Source organism: Leptonychotes weddellii, chromosome 1 (assembly GCF_054177405.1).
Source record: "Leptonychotes weddellii isolate Sample4059 chromosome 1, ASM5417740v2, whole genome shotgun sequence".
In the NCBI taxonomy this organism is placed as follows: Eukaryota; Metazoa; Chordata; class Mammalia; order Carnivora; family Phocidae; genus Leptonychotes; species Leptonychotes weddellii.
Genome location: NC_138369.1, coordinates 103,131,257 through 103,152,480, shown reverse-complemented (window position 1 = coordinate 103,152,480; position 21,224 = coordinate 103,131,257). Strand labels below are relative to the sequence as shown.

Sequence of the window (21,224 nt, the reverse complement as noted above, 5' to 3'; positions counted from 1 at the left end):
ACATTAAGATGTTAAGGGTATTCCCCATGGTAGCTATAAAGGGATTAGCTATAGAACATACTCAAAACAAAATGAGAAAAAAAATTTAATATTTTGCTAAAAAAGACCACTAAAACAAACAAAGAAAAATCCTGAACACAAAATAAGATAGTAATGCAGGAGATAAGGGACAAAAACTGTGTTTATAGCTGTAAATTTTCTCCTTAGCATTGATTTCACTGTGTTTCATAAGTTTTGGTATGTTTTGTTTTGTTTCACTCATCCCTAAGTATTTTCTAATTTTTCTTTTGATTTCTTTGTTGATCCATTAATAGTGTAAGAGTGCTGGGTTTTTTAATTTCCACAAATGTGAATTTTCTAGTTTCACTTCTGTTGATTTTTAACATCATCCTGTGTGATCAGAGAATTTACTTTATATGATATCTGTCTTTTAAAAACTATTGACACTTAATCTATGGCCTAACATATGGTCTCTTCTGGAAAATGTACCATGAGAAGAATGTGTATTCTATTATTGTTGAGTAGAGTATTCTGTATTTGTCTATTAGATCTAGTGGGTTTATTGTGTTGTTTAAAGTCTTCTATTTCCTACTTATCTTCTGTCTGGTTGCCCCAAAGGGAGAGGTTGCTACAAGGGTAAAAATTTTCATCTATAAGATGAATAATGTCTGAAGATCTAATGTAAAATATGGTGACTACAGTTGATAAAACAGTATTGTATAATTGAGATTTGGTAAGAAAGTGAACTTAAATGCTCTCACCAAAAATAAATAGATAAGTAAGTAAGTAAATAAATAGTGATGGATGTAACTAGATTCATTAACTAGATGGAGAAATTCTTATAATATATATATACACACACATATATATAAAATACATACACATATATAATATATGCACACACAATATTTGATAAATATATATATCAAATCATGATATATATGTCAATTATACCCCAATAAAGCTGATATTAAGAAATAAAAAATATATTGCATAAAAAAAGAAAGATCTCAAAACTTACAGCTTAAGGAACTATAAAATTCATGTGGAATCTCAAGGGACTCTGTATAGCCAAAATAATTTTGAAAATGAACACCAAATTTGGAGAACTCACTTCCTGTTATGAAAACTTACAACAAAGTTACAGTAATCAAAACAGTGTGGTACTAGCATAAAGGAAATGGAATAGAGTAGAGAAACCCAGAAATAAACCTACGCATATATGGTCAAATGTTTTTTGACAAGGTGCCAAAACCATTCAATGGGGAAAAGACAGTCTTTTAAACAAATAGTGTTGGGGAAACTAAATATCCACATACAAGAGAATGAAGTAGGACCATTATCTAATACCAGATGCAAAAATCAACTCAAAATGGATCAAATACATGAATATAAAATGAAAAACTATAAAACTCCTAGAAAAAAAACACAGGAGAAAAGCTGCATGACATTGGATTTGGCAATAGTTTCTTAACACCAAAGGCACAGGCAACAAATAAAAAAATAGACAAATTGTACTTTATGAAAATTAAAAAAATTACACAATAGAAGACACTACCAACAGAATAAAAATGAAAACCACAGAATTAGAGAAAATATTTGCAAACTATATATCTGATAAGGGATTAATATATAGAATATGTAGAAAACTTCTACAAGTCAACAATAGAAAACCAACAACCTGATTAAAAAAACAAAAGACTTAGATATTTCTCCAAAGAAGATATACAACAAATGTCCAATAAGCACATGAAAAGATGTTCAACATTACTAATAATTAGGGAAATGCAAATCAAAACTATAATGAGATGCCACCTCAGACCCATTAAGATGGCTACTATCAAAGAAAATAAGAAAGAAAAGATGTATTGGCAATGATATAAAGTTGGAATCCCTGTGTACTCTTGATAGGAATGTAAAATTATAAAGCCACTGTGGAAAACCGTATGGTGGTTCCTCAAAAAATTAAAAATGGAAATGATCCAGCAATTCTGTTTTTTGGTTACCTATCCAGAAGAACTGAAAGCAGTGTCTTAAAGAGGTATTGGTAGTCATGTTTATAACAGCATTATTCATAATAGCAAAAACATGGAAGCAACCCAAGTGTCTATTGACAGATAAATAGATAAGCAAAATGTGGTATATACATACAGTGAATATTATTTAGCTTTAGAAAGAAAGGATATTCTGAAATAAGCTACAGCATAGATGAAACTTGAGGACATTATGATCATGAAATAAGCCAGTCACATAAAGATAAACACTGCATGATTCTACTTATATGAAGTATCTGAAGTAGGCAGAATCACAGAAACCGAAAGTAACATGGTGGTTGGTTGCCAGGAGCTAGGAAGAGGAATGAGGAGTTATTTAGTGAGTATAGAGTTTCAGTTTTTCAAGATAAAAATAGTTCTGTAGATAGGTTGGATGGTGGTGATGGTTATACAACATTATGAATGTATTTAATACCACTGAATGTACAGTTAAAAATGATTAAGATGATAAATTTTATGTTAAATGTATTTTACCAAAATTAAAAGAAATGAAAAAAAAAAGTAAGGTTTTCTTAAGGTTTCTTTTTCAAATTGAACAATATCCTAAAAGGGACTACGAAGGCCCTTTTAGCCCAATCTCAGATGATCAGAAGTAATCTTTAGCCATAAGGCCATCTGGAGGGTTTACGAACAGCAGCTAGGGACCAGAGGTTAATGGGAACACATGTTCCTCCCAGCTGGCATATCAAAATTAGTATAACAAAAATAAACCAACAAAACTATCTTTTCATTATCTACTTTCTTTTCACGCATTCCTCTGGAGCAATATGCAAATTTACTTTCCTGATAAAATCTCCTGCCCCTCTCCTCTGTTAAAAACTTATCATCCCCATAAGCCTGCCTCACGTTTAATATATTCATTATTCTTCAATACTCTTTTTTTCTTCCAAAATCTCCAAATAATTTTTTAAAATGTACAATTATATTTCAATAATCAACCACTCTAAATTTTGGAATTATCAAGTATTGCTATTTAGGCAAACCTGAGGAGACAGCTGTCTCAGTCTTAATGTACTTCACAGAGATACCCATTTCACATTTCTTATTAGTTCCTGCACTTAAAATAAAGAATGCTGTTGAAAGGTCATGGGGTTATGGATTTATTCATGAGATCTAGACAGAAGATATGACCTTTCATATTTAGATTTGATCCAATGAACTACATCTCTTCCATTATTTTAAATGACTATTGTCAGAGCCCTGAGTCATCAATAAAAATGCAAATTGTTATTAGTATATCACTTACAAATGCAAACAAAGATATATTTTGTAAATACAACTCTTATATCCATGGATAAAAGATTAAGTTTGTAAAGCTGAAGTGATCACATGTACAAATATTCTTAACATATTAGTAATTTTATATTACTAATATTGGAAATTGGATTTTGTATGACTTAATATTAGTTAGGGTTTTATTCTATAGTAGCTCTATGATTAGATTCCTAGGTTCAGTTCCCAGCTCTGCAACTTACATTTGTATGACCCTCACCAGTTAAGCCTCGGTGTCCTAATCTGTAAAATGTGTATTACACTTGTATTATCTCATAGGGTTTCTGTGAAAATAAAATGAAACATGATTTAGGAACTTAGCATAGTGTCTGATTTATCGTGAGTGCTCAATATGTGTTGGCTGCTATTATTTTTAATGAACAAAAGAGACATTGTAAATCTGTAATTTTTCTTATTGAACATAAAAATATGTTATATTTCCTAAAAATTATGATATCACTCCTACAAAAATGTGCAAATATGGAGTTATAAAAGACAGGAAATATTTCTACATTACTCTTATTTGCCTGGTGCATGAATGAAAATGAATAGAGGTTGGCCTTAAGCAAAACTGTGAGGTCTCATACTTCTAATTCTTTCTACAAATCTTGCTTTACGGCTTACCTATACGGTTTTAGTCTCTGACTTACTATTTTTCTTCTCACTAGTCTTAAAACAACATCTATACCTGTTTTTCCTTCTTCAAGTCTATTTCCTAAATATATATATATAGAAGGCAATACTAAGTACTTAATTTTATTCTATCAAGATCTTCACACTATCTTCTTATTTAGTTCCCTCTGTCTGTCCCTCCTCTCCATTCTCTAAACTGCCTCAAGAAGTTTTACTTTTTTATTTTATTTTTTTAAAGATTTTATTTATTTATTTGACAGAGAGAGAGAGAGCGCATAACCAGGCAGAGGGACAGGGAGAAGCAGGCTTCTAGCTGAGCAGAGAGCCTGGTGCGGGGCTCAATCACAGGACCCTGGGATCATGACCTGAGCCAAAGGCAGACAGTCAACCAACTGAGTCACCCAGGCACACTGTGCCTCAGGAAGTTTTAAACTGTGAATTCAGTCTACTTCCTCACAGAAGTTCAATGATCTGACTGCATAGGAAGCTGTTTTCCAACATTAAGGACTTGTGTCTGCTTTTCTTTTATTGCTACTCTTTTCTTTTTTCTTTTTCTTTCTTTCTTTCTGTTTTTTTTCTTTTACTTTTTCTCCATACAGTCTATGTATCAAGCAATCTGCTTAATAATTTCCTATTAGAAATCTCTGAACCCTTCTAGTCTTTGCTAGAGCTGTCAGCTGTCAGTATTAAAATATTCTCGTAAGATATATGGTCAATAAGCAATTATGTCATTGTGTTCTTCTTACTGCAGGTGATATTAGAAAGTCCAAAGTGTAGAGCCTTTTTGGGGAGTGAAGACTGCCACATTTGTGAATGGATAAGGCCAGTCCCATTGAAAAGTTCATGAATACAGGGAGTCCTAAGGACTGAAAATGGGTGGTCATCTAAAGTGGTCAGAAAGAAGAACAGACACTTGGTTAGTATATACTATTTGAAATCAAGCAGTTGAATTCTAGAATGAGAAACAGGGAAGAGACTATGCCAACATCATCTAAAGCCACAATGAAAGAAGAAAGAATATAGAAGTAAGGAATGAGGACAACTGAATAATATATAAGTTGGCTTGGTTAAAAGCATAAATTTAAGAAGACCCTGCAAAGCATTGTATTAGTAAAATAATTATCATGACATTGACATAGTGTGATAACCCAATTTTGTAAAGCAAATTATTATATTATATGCTAAGGTTACAAATATGACAGGATTCTTATCCTTAGTATGCTTATTGTCTAATAGAATGAATCAGCAAGTCTGTAAGCTTTATTTAATTTTGGAAAATTGTACCTTCTAAGTTAATGACACTAAATAGGAATTAAGCTGGATAAGTCAAAGATGATTTGCTATTTTGATGACCTGCAATACATTGGTGATATTATGAGAAAGAGTAAAATAATTCCACATGAATTCAAACCTTTAAAGTAATAAAATAAAAACAGAGGGACACCTGGGTGGCTCAGTCAGTTGAGTGGCTGCCTTCGGCTCAGGTCATGATCCCAGGATCCTGGGATCGAGTCCTGCATCAGGCTCCTTGCTCAGGAAGCCTTCTTCTCCCTCTGCCTGCTGCTCCTCCTGCTTGTGCTCTCTCTCCGTGTCTCTCTCTCTAATAAGTAAATAAAATCTTTAAAAAACAAAAAAGAACCAGATATATTACACAAATATATAAGTATGTATTAATGTGAAATATATAATGCAAAAGATATTCTAAGTATAGAAGCATTTGAAGATATCAGAAAGAGCATGACCACTGTGATAGATTAAATTTTTGATTTCTACCATTTCTTACACATTAGTCAGATGCAACAAGCTGAAAAAAAATTTGTCATGAATATGACAAATGCTTAATATTAACTCGTTAAAAAGCTTAAAAAACACTGCAAAGTTTATACTAATTTATCAGTAGAAAAAGTTGCATGGATATTCAAAAAACAATTCACTGGGTAGGGAATGGAATGGCTGCTAAACATTTAAAATTTTAATCACATAATTCAAGAAAAGTTAATTTAAAGAACAATGATATGTTATTTCTCTTATTGATTTGCCAAAACTTAAAAAGAAGGTGTTAGTCATTGATTAGGACATAAAAAAGAATCAATAGAAAAGGAAAAATTAAAGATAATAGGAGAAAAGTAAATGATGACAAATACCTTTTTAAGAAAATAAAAAAGGATTTGAAATAGAGCTTAGTTAAAGATATTTTCTTAAAGTGCTTTCTTTTCCTCAGATCTCATGGAAGGGTGAAAAGCTCTATACGTCAAGGCAGTGATCCATTGAAATGAGGTAAAATGAGGGAGCCTAAGACAAGTGCTGCAATTAATAAAAGGAGGCTGCCAAAGAGGAGCAAGAAGGAAAGTTCTTTTTGGTTTTTGTTTGTAAATTTATGGTGAGCCAAGTTCGTTAGTGTGTAGGATCTTCTTCCACTCATCTGCAGCAGCTGCTCTGTCATATCTACTTATAGACTGGATGCTTAGGTGATTAGAGCTTAGTAGTATGTCAGGGAAGGTCATCAATAAAATAACGTATCTTAGAGGCCCTGGATGGAAGAATCCACTGAAATGAGGGGAATGCTAATATTTGAAGAAAAGGTGTTGAGCCCATAATAGTTCTGGGTGAAATGAAAATGCAATGATTTCTAAGGAGACTAGTATAAGTTGGGAAATACACAATTGGGAATTCTGCGGGCTGAGGTGATATCATGGTACCTTTAAATCACATCATTATGAGCTGGAGTAGTTCTTTTTTTTTTTTTTTTAAGATTTTATTTATTTGTGAGAGAGAGAGAACAAGCAGGGGCAGGGGCAGAGGCAGAGGGAGAAGCAGGCTCCCCGCTGAGCAGAGAGTCCGATGCGGGGCTCGATCCCAGGACCCCGGGATCATGACCTGAGCCGAAGGCAGACGCTTAACGACTGAGCCACCCAGGCGCCCCTGGAGTAGTTCTTTTAATGCCTTCATTTTTACAGATGAACTAACTAAAACTTGAACTGTTTTTTTGACTATGTTTCTTTTAGGTCTGTGGGAGGCTAAAGTTTAAATATGCTTATATTTCTTATAGGTACTTATATAAATCCAAAGGTCTATGCTTATTACAAATATAGCGCAAGGCTGGGGAGGTGCTCAAGTTCAAAAACTTAACTAGTTAAAAGGCCTTTTCTCAAGTCACTGCCATGTTTTCCACCCTCACAGATTCACCTTTTAGTCTAGCTTTAACACTCTAAAGAGTATCAACCCACTAATTAATGGATCCTAAATTTGCCCTTGATACTTATTAGTTATGTGACCTTAGGAAAATCATTTCATGCCTCTACACCTCAAATTTTTGGCCTGCAAAAATGAATATTATAAGTGTAATTTTGATAACATATATGAAAATACCTGATAAAGAGTAGAAGCTTGGTAAATAGTAGTGTCCTTTCTTCTCCCTCTCACCAGACCTTCACTGCTTAGAATCTCCTAGATTTTTCCTCCGATCACTCTTTTTTTTTTAAGATTTTTAAGATTTTTTTTTTTAATTTTATTTATTTATTTGAGAGAGAGAGAGCACAAATAGGCAGAGAGGCAGGCAGAGGGAGAAGGAGAAGCAGGCTCCCCAATGAACAGAGAGCCCGAGGTGGGGCTCGATCCCAGGATCCCCAGGACCACAACCCGAGCCACTGAAGGCAAACACTTAACTGACTGAGCCACCCAGGTGCCCCCCCCATCACTCTTTTTCACCTCTTCCCCCAGGCCCACATATAGTGTCCTCTCAAATCACAAACCTCCTTTCCTGGAAGGACTCTTCTTTTCCTACAAGTTCTCCTTGGATCCCTCCCCAACAAAAACATTTTCCCCTTACCCTTATTTCCTCACCACCCTTCACCCTTTAAATACAATCTCTTTTGAAAGAAAATGTCAAACTCCTAAAAATTACCTTATTTCCTCTCAGTTCTAAGAGACTGCCAGTCAGTCTAGCACTCACCATGTGAGACCTCCTTCCAGAGATGCTTCATCAGGGTAGTGCTTGTGGCTCCTTATGGTTTGCTTTGGCTCCCAGGTGCATAGAATTAGGGGTTAATTGAGGCTGAGAGGCACAGAGTAGTCAATAATTTCACATGAAGTCCTTTTGGTTTGTTGCTGTGAAATGTAGAAAAGCAGCAATAAATAGTTTGAATGAATATGGATTACAATAGAGCAAGGTACATCCACAGAGTAAAATTGAACGTTTAATTAACTTAGTGTGCTTTCAAGAATTTTAACTATTTGTAAGGAAATAGCAATTTCTCTGTAAGATGAAGAGATTGAAACTCATACACATTCTATACCAGTGCTAATAGAAATGCAATGTTAACTTATATGCAATTTTAAATTTTCTAGTAGCTATATTGAAAAAATGTTTTAAATAAAATTCTTTTAATAACGTATTTTATTTAATACACTATTTCCAAAATATCATCTCAATCAATAAAAAATTATGAGACGTTACACTACTTTTTTTGTACCAAGTCTTCCAAAGTCAGGAGTGATGATAGAGGATGAAAGATTAGCCTCCTACTTATATTAGCCTCCTACTCCCAAAGATATCCACATCCTAATCCCCGGAACCTATGAACAGTGGTTACCTCACTTGACAAAAAGGACTTCATAGATGTGATTAAATTAAAGAACTTGAGATGGAGAGATTATCCTGGATTATCTGAACGGGCTTTAAATGTAATCACATGTAAGCCTATGAGGGAAGCAGAGGGAGATTTCACCACAGAGGAAGAAAGGTAGACGATATGAAGCAGTGATGGGAGTAATGTGGCCATATGACAAGGAATGTTGGCAGCCCCTAGAAGCTGAAAAAGGCAAAAAACAAATTCTCCTCCAGAGTCTTCAGAGGGAATGTGTCCATGCACACGCCTTGCCACAGGCCCAGTGATACTTATTGTGGACTTCTGGCATCCAGAACTGTGAGAGAATACACTTCTGTTGTTTTAAACCACCAAGTTGGTGGTAATTTGTTACAGCAGCTACAAGAAACCAATACCCAAGTCATTTAGCATAAAGTAATAACATTACATTCTCTCCTTTGTTGTAAATGTCCAAAGACCTCCCAGAAACTGCTCAACAAGTATCAGTGCTGAAAATGTCTTACCTAATCTTTCATCTCACACGGTTTCAACTACTACCCATATGCTGAAAACTTCCAAATTTGTATTTCTATCTTACAACATGCTCTTGTACTCCAAAGCAATATTCACAAATATTTCCTTGTCATTGCCAACTGTATGTACCATAGTCATCAACAGCTAACCAGGCCCAAGTTGAACTCATGATCGTAACTTAAAACTATCTCTTCCTTCCCTAGATGAGTTAATGAACCAGTGAACCATATCTAGGGGAACATATTTTATGCTGAATATTTATAACTAATTTTTCACTGATTGCTGGAATTTTCATCTTACAATAAACTCTTTTAGCAGCAAAGAACCAAAAAAATTAAAATCTAAGAAATAGGTGTTTAGTATAAAATCTATTACTAAAGGTTGCTATGAGTTGCACAGAATATCTGTAACTTTGATCATCTACTGTATGTGGAGCTATGATGTCACATGCCACAGGAAAACCAAATCTTCAGGGGGAAACAATAGCATTTAGTTAAAAATTTTAAAAAGAAAATCATGCCAGTAGATCTCAATTTAATTAATATAGAAAATGGGTATATATATATTACTCTGTGAAATATGGCTTTTCATTTAGATTAAATGACTATTCTAAATTAATTTCACTTTTCCAATCTCCAGTTTTCTTATGCATATACAAAAAAATATAGCAACAACTGTTCATGGGTTGGCTCTATTTTCCAAAAACTTTGCAAAGGGTTAAATGATACATGGTTTAAATTGTCTCAAGTTATTTCAAATATAAAGTCAGTTTAATTCCAATAATAGTTATATTTTCATCTAATCAATGGTCTCTAAAGCTTTTGGAAGTTAATTATTCTATGGTGAAACATCTGAGATTACTGTGATTATAATTCTAAAATAGTTAAACTTCAACCTTGAAGACTAAAATGATAAGCTTTTACAAAGATAAAAATGTAAATATTTGTAGATCATGAAGTCATAGTAAAGGTAATATTCTTTTTGAATTAAAAATGTACAGAGAGTGAATATATTTGGAATTTGTTTTATACACACAAACTTAATAATTATCTCCAAACAATTTCAGTATATTGCCAGTCTAATATGCCAAGCCATAAACTATAGCTTCTGTACATACACAAAGCCACTTACACAGAGGCTTTGACATTTTGTCTTTTTTCCCCACCATCAATAAATTTATTTAAATGTTTTAGCCTTTAAACAACCTTGTAAATCAATCTCAGTGTTCTACAATGGTATTGAACTATGTTGTAAAAGAGTTTTCTAAATTTTAGTTAACTTTCACTCTTTTGTTGGAAATCTTTTTTAAAAATGTCAAGTTTAACACTTTCAGAAAATTGAAACAAAACTTGGAAATAGAAGGAATAAAATTTTTTTCCTACGGAAACAAAATAATCTAGAAAATCAGATGATGAGAGTTCAAACAGGATACATAATTTATTTCTGAAAGTCTATACTTGAGCTACACAATAACTTGTGTTCTGAGAAAAACTTTTAAAGGTTCTTTTTTTTAACTGAATAAATTAATATTCTGTTATAGGATAGAATGAAATTGAGACAGCCTTTGTTTATTGCAGCATCTAAGTTTGATGAGATAGTGAAAAGAATCATAGAGACACCTTATTTGATGAATTTTATTATATTGAAAACATTACTTTGAATAAAGGAAAAAAACAGTGCTGGTAAAAATACTTGAACTAAAATTTTTATGTATTTCAATAAAAAACATAGAATGAAGATCTTTTATTTAGCAGAATTAACTCTGAGTTTACATGTACTTTAGGAAAAATACAGAAGACTTTTCTCAATTAAAAATATTTCTGGCCTACAGAGCTGTAACAATAGAGGCAGTCAACTACTTCAAATTTATTAACCATAAAATACAACTTTGAAAAACACTGCAAGCAATTTTATTTAAAAAATCATCGGACACATGAAAAAATATGTTCTATAGTGACATACTTTGAGAGACAGATACTGCTTAGAAACTGATTAAAGTATATAAATGTAAACCAAAGACAGTAATTCTACTTATGTAATTTTTCAATGTTTTGTTTTGCTTTGATATACACAAGTACACATTTTTACTTGTACAAATAATTTTATTTTAAAAAAGTTTTAAATAGGGGCGCCTGGGTGGCTCAGTCGTTAAGCGGCTGCCTTTGGCTCAGGTCATGATCCTGGGGTCCTGGGATCAAGCCCCGCGTCCGACTCCCTGCTCAGCGGGGAGCCTGCTTCTCCCTCTCCCTCTGCCTGCCACTCTGCCTACTTGTGCTCTCTCTCTGTCAAATAAATAAATAAAATCTTAAAAAAAAAAGTTTTAAATAAAAGTATGTATTCACTAATATAAAAGCAGCAAATTCATTAAGATATAAATGTCAACATTATAAAAGTTTGATTATTTTAGAACTCTCTTTCACTTTCATAAGTTTTCTGATTTGTATAAAAAAAATACAGTCTTCTTATTCAAAACTGAAATCATAGAGCCATCTGGCAGATCTTCCCTCTCTCTCAGGGTCCTGACCTCACATGCAATAGATTACTATATCCCTACCAATTTTTTCACATTTCCTTCCTTCCTTCCTTCCTTCCTTCCTTCCTTCCTTCCTTCCTTCCTTCCTTCCTTCCTTCCCTCCTTCCTTCCTTCCTTCCTTCCTTTTTCTCACTCACACAATGTTTTTTTATTTTTATTCAGCTATAAGCAAACAGCAGAAGTAACATAACATTCCACAACTCCAGATCCATTTTCTTACACAGACGAAGAGTAACCAGTTTAACAGGTGCAGCTGGGATTTCTGAGAGCCTCTCACCCAGTCCTGCACCTCAGGGAGATAGCCTGGCCTTAACCACAAAGCAATTCTCCCTATTGCTTTTTCCAGTACTGCTCTCTAAAGTAGCCAGAGTGGGACACTGGCCCCAGTAACAAGTCCAAGATGTACTACACTGGGGTCTAGGGGACAGGCCAGCTTCTGGCTGTCTTGGTGAGAGACATGGCTGTGAAAACATGCCCCCGAAATGCCATCTTGCACAATTCTGGACTCAGGCTCACAAAAGCAGAGGCAATGAATCTCTCTCTTTTTTAAACCTCTCTTAAAGATTCGTTGATGCTCTGCTCTATTACCATAGACCTGATTTTTTACCTGCATTTTTTCTTCTTTAAATTCTGGGTTGCTATTCTTTTCACAATTTGATGACCTCATCCTAGCACCAAAATATCCCCCAAAATGGAGTTCAAATTTGATCAGAACATAAACCGGGGTGTGACCCTCTAGAATTATAAAGGATAGGCAGAAGGAAAAGTCACCCTAAACCACTACCTGATTGCTCAGGCCTCGCCTGTGAGAACGAGAACCGGGAAGCCGAGAAATCTACATGCATCACTGAACTAGAGACCACAGCTGGAGACCTCCGGGCTGGTTTCTGTCTCCTAGCATTCCCCTACTTCCCAGACAGCTGCTCATAGAGTTTGAGCACATAGTCATCCCATTCAGCCTGGTAACACATGCCGGCCACTGGCGGCCCGAGCTCGTGCTTTTTGCGGAAGGATGCCACTTTGATTTTGCCACAGTGGTCTCCAGATCGGTTGCTGGGAATGGGCTTGTCACACTTCAGTGACCCATTCTGCTCTTAAACCAGCCAGTTGTAGCAGTGAAGGCCTATCCCCATGGGAGGCCCAGAGCTGCCCTAATGGGAGAGGACTGTACCACTGTTGATGTCATTGCCCTTCGTGTTCACCACCAGAAAAGGGTGCCAGTCCCTGCATTTGGGCTCCTTCCTGCTGGGCGCTTCCGGATCTGGCATGACCAAGTGTAGAGTTTACCCAGATCAAGGACATGCTATGCAACACTGGTGGGCCAGTTCTTAACCTAGGTGGGGTCAGCAATTGGCCCAGCTCGGCTACCTCCGCCCTGGTGCATCTGACCGGCAGCAGATGCTGGGGCTGCTCATCCACTTCCTGCAGGCTCAAGGGCAGGGACCATTTGCAGAAGTTTACCGGCATCAGGAGCGAGTTGGACAGACAGCTGGGAAGGGTCCCCGGAGGCAAGGCACCGGCCTGCAGCACCGACTCCAAGCCGTCCGCAAACTGTTTGACCACATTTTCTTATTTTCACTTCATTGGCTTAATTTAGGTCCTCATTATGTCTTACAAAACTATGTGGTAATACTTTATGCCCTTACACACTTTCAATTCATTAGACTTACTGCTCTACAGGAATTTTCTCTTTGCCCCTACACACTTTCAATTCATTAGACTTACTGCTCTTACAGGAATTTTCAAAACCGAAAACCATATTTTGTTATTCAAATGTTATATTGGCAGCAGGGGTACAATATTAGCCATAGTCTAAACTCCACAAATTCCAAATTCCTTCAATGAAATTACAAAGTATTCTATGATTTAGTTTCTGCCTTTGTCTTTTTTTTATTTTTTAAGATTTTATTTATTTCTTTGACAGAGAGAGACACAGGGAGAGAGGGAACAGAAGCAGGGGGAGTGGGAGAGGGAGAAGCAGGCTCCCCGCTGAGCCGGGAGCCCGATGTGGGGCTCGATCCCAGGACCCCGGGATCATGACCTGAGCCGAAGGCAGACGCTTAACGACTGAGCCACCCAGGTGCCCATCTACTTTTGTTTTCATCATGTATCTGGCCCCACCTCAACTCAACTCATGCTACTCCTCTCTGCCACTGCACATGATTTTTCTCTCTCCCGAAGTAAACAATTCAGTCTTATGTACTTAAAAATCCCTGGTAGGCTTCGAAATCTAGTTCAAGTGGTTTTTCCTTGTTCTATGTGGCAAATTTGAAATTACACTTTTCTTTGTCCAACACTATATATGCTGAGTGTGCATGTGTGTGCGTGCGTGTGTGTAGCACTACTTATCATACTAGACTTTAATCATTATTTTTAAGCTAGCCAAGCGGTGACATTTAGTTTTGTATTTACAATGCCAATTAAAAATAGATACTCAGATATCTTTGTTTCCTCAGTGGATGGATGGATAAATGAATGATTACACTATTGATAGTCTATTCAAGCTCAGTTATTTATATTTTAGCATGTTATGTGTTCTTATGGTTATACAAAAACACACAAAACCAGTGCACAACTCAGAAAAGATACAATACAAAAACTAAACTGATAAAGAATGATAAAGGATTCAGACAGATTTATTTGCCCAGATGTGCGTGTTTTTTCTTTGTTTTGCTTCTTAGATATGGAGGTTTGCTCTCAACAGTGCTGATTATTCAATCTGTCAAGAACACTTGAATTTGCGTATTTGATTAAAGAATTTCTGGATTATTTAATTAATCTAACTTTCCATTAGATTATCATTGTCCAGCATACATGACATAAAGGGCATAAAGTTTTGCATATCAAAACTAATTTTTATGTTATATTATAATTTATTTTGTGTCACTCTTTTATAGGAACCCTAGCAAATGTAATTTCTTTGTCAGTTTCTAAAACCGATACAACCACATCACTTAGAACATTATGTGGGAGGTTAAATTTGCACATAAATGTAGCATCTATTTATTTGTGATTGCCCAAAGCCTTTTCTGTGATTTCAACTTGGACATGAAACAGCTGAGAAGCACCTAGTAATTTCTTTTACCTGAATTAAACATTTGCATTTTCCAATTTATACTTTCTGTATCTTCTATTATTTGTCCAATACAGCAATTTAGAAATTTTGACAGGTACAAGTATAGAAAAGATAAAAAATAGTCAAAATTATGTTTGTTATTTGATCGTATATTAAATTCTAAATTTTGCCTTTTACCCATAAATAGTGGGTTCAGATTTGTAACTGTGTATGTGGAAGTTCTGAAATCTTTCATGGACTCCATTAAATTTGATAATAACCATAATGATGTAAATGGGTAATGATGAAAATGACAATGATGTTAATAGTAATAATTCTTTGCATTTCTTTACAAACAACACTATTGCATGGTTAGGTATTATTACACTCATGTCATTAACCAAAGAAGTACATTTAGGAGAAGTGATGTGATCAAATACACTCTCCCTGGAAGAGGCAGGACACATACACAGGTCAAATTTAATGTTCTTTCCACTACACATGGGTCATTAATGGGACTATATGATTACATTTGAGGCTTACAGAAATGAAATTAATTTCCTAATAAGACTTTTTGAGGATATACATTTATAATTTTGAAGTAGTCTTTACTATCAATTTCTTCCTTTAATGATGAAATAGAAAAATTCCAGCATTTTGAAAATAGCAGATATTCCCACTTTAAAACAATGTTATCATTAAGCATTATCCATTAGGAGGACAATAATGTGGATCCAGAGAAAGAAGCTATTTATAAATATCATCAACTCTCTTAAATGTAAGAACACATGTTGCATTTTGAGGCACTTAAGCAATTTTGTCCAATTTGGGATTTTAAAAATTATGAAAGTTAAGTTCTTTCCAAACAGCATGAGATCAATACCGTAAGACCAGTATGCAGATGAGGGAGCAGAGATCCAGGAATCATGAACATATAGAGAAAGTTATTTAAAAATAATTATCTTATTAGTTGTCTTACAGAATAAAAATTTAAAATTGAAATGTTCTGCAGCAAACTGAGATCAGGCCAATCTGTTTGTGCCAGAAAGAAAGAAATATATAAGTAGCGCAGAATATGAATAGCATTCTGAATATTAAGATTATATAGCGAAAATAATTTCTGAATTGATATTGTTCCATTTCTATTTCTAAGTGAGTTATAATATAATTTGTTAAAAGATTTTTTTTTTCCTTCCCAAGTACTTTCCTTGAGAAATTCTATTTTGTGATTGGGTATAATCCCCAACTAGCTACTATTGACATCAAAACAGAGAGATACTCTGCCTAAATCATGGGCTCCATTTCACTGCATAAACAGCCGGTAGTTTTTCAGTAGAGAAACCAGTAATGATCATACAGTTAAATAATAGCTATCTACCTGCCAGGTTACTGTGATTTTTGGCATCTTTGGCATACATTCTTAATTTGGCCAAACACTATTTCAGTTGCTGCCATGTCATCCCCAGAGGTATTCTTTGGCTTCTAAATTGATCTGACATCTGCAGTGTTTCCAAGAATGAGGTTTAAAAATAGAACAGTGTTTCTGTGGATAGGTATATAGAGGCTTGGGAATTCAAATACACATTTTTTTTTTTCATTTGGGAGTTATAATACATCCCCTATCTATGACAAACTTTCATATTTGCTCTTCATAAGCTTTAAAGCAAAGCATAAATATATGATGAAAGTTCAAAGCACTACAGCCATGTTGGTAAAATTTTATGTAGCTAAAAACAGGATTTTTTAAAGAGCAGCTGTTAAAAACTATCCCTCCACATTGTGGTTAATTATAAATTTCACAGACTTATATCTCTCAATTTAATGTCCCTAATCTCTCTTGATTAACTTCAAACGTCTGGTTTTACATCACTTACCTTAACTATAACCAGGATATTCACGTTTATGTTATCCCATCTTTTATAGGTTTTATAAAGAATAAGTTTGATAATTATACTTTTTAGAAATCTGACTACATTCTGTTCAAAATTCCCCAATATTATTCTTCTAAATCTGAAACTATTTTAAAGTATCCATTTTTCCTTTTTAATTTTTGCTATTGTTATTTTATGGATTTCTAAGATCTTAACTGCTATTTACCAAATTTTCTCTTTAGCATATTTTTGTCTCTTCTTTCAGTGTAGCCATTTTTAATTCCTACAAAATTCTCAAAAACAAATATGTCTTTCCTTTTCATTGAGGCTTTATTTTAAACAATTTAAAAAAAAAAGATATTACCTTATTGTTACCTTAATTCTTTTCCAAGTGGGACACTGTGTTGATTTAGATCAGCAATTCCAAAAGTCAATATGTCAAAAGGGGGGGGAATACTTTCTAGGGCCAATTAACTTTAGGATTCATTTGATCAAATATGATTAATTAAGATTCCTTACTATAAAATTTTATAGAATAATAGACTAAAAAGTTTTATAAATCTCTAATGGAATCTTCCAAACTAATTTGTCCAAAGAATCTTTTGCATCGAAGAATCCTACAGATCAGGGGGTTCTAGAGGGGAGGGGGGTGGGAGGATGGGCTGGCCTGGTGGTAGGTATTGAGGAGGGCACATTCTGCATGGAGCACTGGGTGTTATGCACAAACAATGAATCATGGAACACTTCATCTAGAACTAATGATGTAATGTATGGGGATTAACGTAAGAATAAAAAAAAAATCAGCAAAAAAAAAAAAATTAAATAACTGAGTTCGTGAACTCGTGTCCTGAGTGTGCTGCTCTCAGGGGCCCGAAAGCTCATGGACCTCCCCACACAGCTCAAACGCTGGTCTCTTCCATTGGGCTGTTCCAGAGCAGGATCCTTCCTAATAAAACTGTAACCACAAGGAAAAAAAAAAAAAAAAAAAAGAATCCTACAGATCAGTATTTACCCAAACCAGTTTTTACTCAAACCATGGGTTAAATGTCAAGCACTTCAGTATCATATTGCACATAAACTATCTTTGTTTTTTTGTCTTTTTCTCTTTCACGTATCCCTACACTCCCAGGATACATACCTAGTATGTTCCAATTATTCTTCTAGGGGTGGGAGATAGAGTAACAAAAGTATAGAAAGATCACAGTTCCAAATAGAGGAGAAAAATTTAATATACAAGTAAGATAAATTCAGGTGATGATGACTGCTATGCACAAAATAAAATAGTGGATGAAACAGAGGAATTGAGGTAGGTCTTAGATTGATTTTCAGAAGGTGTCTCTGAGAAGATGACATTTGGGTTGAGACCTGAATGAAAACAGCAAGCCCAGCATGAAAGTCAGAGGGCAGAGAGCTCCAAGCAAAGGGAAAAGCAGATGCAAAGCTTCAAGAGTGGAAATAAGTTGGTGTTTTCCTGGAACTTAAAGTATCCTAGTGTGGTTAGAGCAAAGTCAATGAGGAGGAGCAAGAGATAGCAATTAAGACTGGAGAGAGAGAGGGAGGCAGTGACCATATCATGTAGAGACTTGTATGGAGCTTGGATTTTATTCTAAGTGCAATGAGAATCCATTGGAGGATTTTGAGCAGAAGGGTGCCATGAATTTTAAAGGATCACACTGTCTGTTGTGTGGAGAATGGCTAATTAGGGAGCAAAAGTAGAACCAGACAAACCATTAAATAGACTATTGCGTTAGCCCAGATGAGCAAAGATTTCTTGAAGTAGGGTAGTAGCAATGCAAATGAGATGTATTTTGGAAAGAAACAACAGGATTTTCTGATGAGTATGGTATGGGAGCTGAGAGAAAGACAATTAATGATAATTCCTAGGTTAGCTTAATCAACAGATTGGATGTGATGCTATTTATCAGTATGAGAAAGACTGGAGGAGGAGGATGGGAGGACAATAGGAAGATGAGAGGACATTATGTTCTGAGACCCAAGTGGAGGAATCAAATAAACACTCATATATATAGATTTGAAGACAGGAAGAAAGATAAAGACTGGGGACTGTTTGCTATAGATGACATTAGGAGTTATGGGACTGGATAGATCACCTAGAGAGATAAAGTTGACAGGAAAGAAGGGATGACTTAGGACCAAACCCTGGGAGATACATATATTTTGACATTTTTTAGTTTATAAATTATAAGTTTTTTAGTTACCTTATGTTTTGAGAAGTGGGCATATTCAGGAAGCTTCAGTATCCTCTGAGAATTTACAGATCACCGTTCTGGGGGAAACCAAAGAACAAAATTAAAAGATCAGGCCAAAATTAGATTTTACAATCATGTTCTCAGTCAAAGGGGTTAACTCTGTGAGGGCAAAGATCTGAAGTCATAGGACTCAGAAGAAGTACAGCTGGCATATTTTCTGCTCCCTTGTCATTTTCTATAAAGAATTACCATTTATATTAAAGCATAACACTTGATATTCTGAGAACAAAACTGAAACATCATTATACTGATCAAGGCAAGGAAATTCAGCAAAGTTATCCAGATCGTGCACTAAGCAAAACTTTATGCTAAGAGATCTATTAGAAGAAATGCTTCATTGCCTCAGGTATTTAGGGACTTCTTTTAAAATGCTGCTACTATTGTAAAGCATATAATAATCAATACATTCCAATCTGAAAATTTGTTGCAGCAGTTAAAATAATTTAATAGAAACCCAGTAAATCCACAATAATGAAATTTACCAGCATAAAAATATCCATCTATATATCTATGTATTTGTCTATCACCTAGTGCACTGATAGTATTACTCACAATCGATCGTATTATCCTCCAAATTTGATCTTTAAACAGCTTACATATCTTCAAAATGTTTTCTTTTTCATTTCTTTTTTTTTTAAAGATTTTATTTATTTATTTGATAGAGAGAGTGAAAAAGCATAAGCAGGGGGAACAGTAGAGGGAGAGAGAGAAGCAGGTTCCCCGTCAAGCAGGGAGCCCGATGCGGGGCTCGATCCCAGGACCCTGGGATCATGACCTGAGCCGAAGGCAGACGCTTAACCATCTGAGCCACCCAGGCGCCCCTTATTTTTCATTTCTGAAGAAAACATTCTACTGATATTATTACATTGTTCCCAAGACAACTGAAATACAAGCATAATTAAGTGATTCTATTTAAATATCTGCCTAAATTAGGATAGCTCTTGGGGAAGCTGAAGATTTTGTTATAATAAGAAAATATCATAAATATTTAGTGAGTCATTAAGAAATTAATTACTAGATACATAACAGTATACATTATGGTGTTATATGTGTATCATACTAATATGCTTTTACTAGGAAATAACTAGTGGGTTGGGTTGTCAGCAGTTCCCATTTTATAAAATATGTGTAATCACATTCTGGCTTTGCACACTATAGATGATGATAGACTGTACAGCCATAGCTATGGGGATTTGCAAATGAAGAATGGGTTTCTGGAACAAAGGAGTGTTTACAAATTGTAGCAGACTCTTATTTACAGCCTAAATCTGCTTTAGATTAGATAACTTCAGTTATGATCATTCTTTTGAACAATAACCAACATAGTGGTGTGAAAAGTAGGGTAGTAGAGGAAAAAGTAATAAAATGGAGCTGAATCATTGTAGCAGCCTGATGGAAAGGGGATCCAGTACCATCAATAACTGATCACACCTGGTCTGAAGGCATAGCTCATTTGATAATCAGGTGCTGAGATAAAAAGATTTTTCTGCACAGGGAGTTATAAAGAAAAAACAAAAAAACCCAAAACAAACCCTTTTGTTTAATTTTATCAACATTTTCAAAGAACACACCACTAAGTCATCTCCACCATTTCACTCTTTTTTTTTTTTTTAAGATTTATTTATTTATTTGAGAGAGCGAGAAAGTACATGAGAGGGGGGAGGGTTAGAGGGAGAAGCAGGCTCCTCCCCGAGCAGGGAGCCCGATGTGGGACTCGATCCAGGGACTCCTGGATCATGACCTGAGCCGAAGGCAGTCGCTCAACCAACTGAGCCACCCAGGCGCCCACCACCATTTCACTCTTAATCACTTTTTCCCTCTTTAATGAAATGCATAATTATTTACTGTATTATGTCATTATTATCTAGAAAGAAAACATAAATTTAATCCTTGTGCTTATGTTTTTTAATCCTATCTACATTTACTTTAGTGTTTATAAATCAAATCAGATTAACACATTTTGAAGATTTTATTAGGCATAGCACCATCTAAGGTTATTTGGCACTGTGAGAAATAATAAACAATCATCCTGTCCTCAAGCAGCTTGAAACTGGTTTGGAAAAAAAAAAAAATTAAAATTATGTGGGAATGTAATTCCAAGAGAATAAGAATCATATTGCAGTTTAAATAAATGTTTTTAAAGATAAATAATCATTAATATAACATGAAAGGCATAGAAAAGCTCAGAGTGGTGTCAGCAAGATAATGGAATAGGAGGTTTTAACCCTCAACTCCCAACAGAAACACTGATTTGAATAGCTGCCCACAAATAAAAATAAGTTTATGGGAGTCCAGGAGTCCAATTGAGAGATTCAAGCACTTCACTAGAGCAAAAATCCAAGAATAGATGCAGGTAGAAGGTAAGAAAAAAATGTTTCATTTTATCTGTGTCACCCCTCCCTGAATGTGGCACAGC

General features: G+C 35.0%; 1 long non-coding RNA gene and 1 pseudogene across 2 annotated transcripts in view; both read right to left on the bottom strand.

Annotated features, from left to right (window-relative positions):
- Positions 1-7,448: 7,448 nt before the first annotated feature.
- Positions 7,449-21,224, bottom strand: part of LOC115941752 (uncharacterized) — a 43,395-nt gene continuing 29,619 nt past the window's right edge. Inside the window, exons 2-3 of one of the 2 annotated variants that reach the window (XR_014140251.1) lie at positions 18,758-18,825; positions 7,449-8,066 (exon numbers count right to left, since the gene is read on the bottom strand). This is a non-coding gene — a long non-coding RNA (uncharacterized LOC115941752). The remainder of the gene's footprint in view (positions 8,067-18,757; positions 18,826-21,224) is intronic. The other variant, XR_014140248.1, reaches the window with a different exon arrangement.
- Positions 12,268-13,079, bottom strand: LOC102738825 (phosphatidylethanolamine-binding protein 1 pseudogene; annotated as a pseudogene).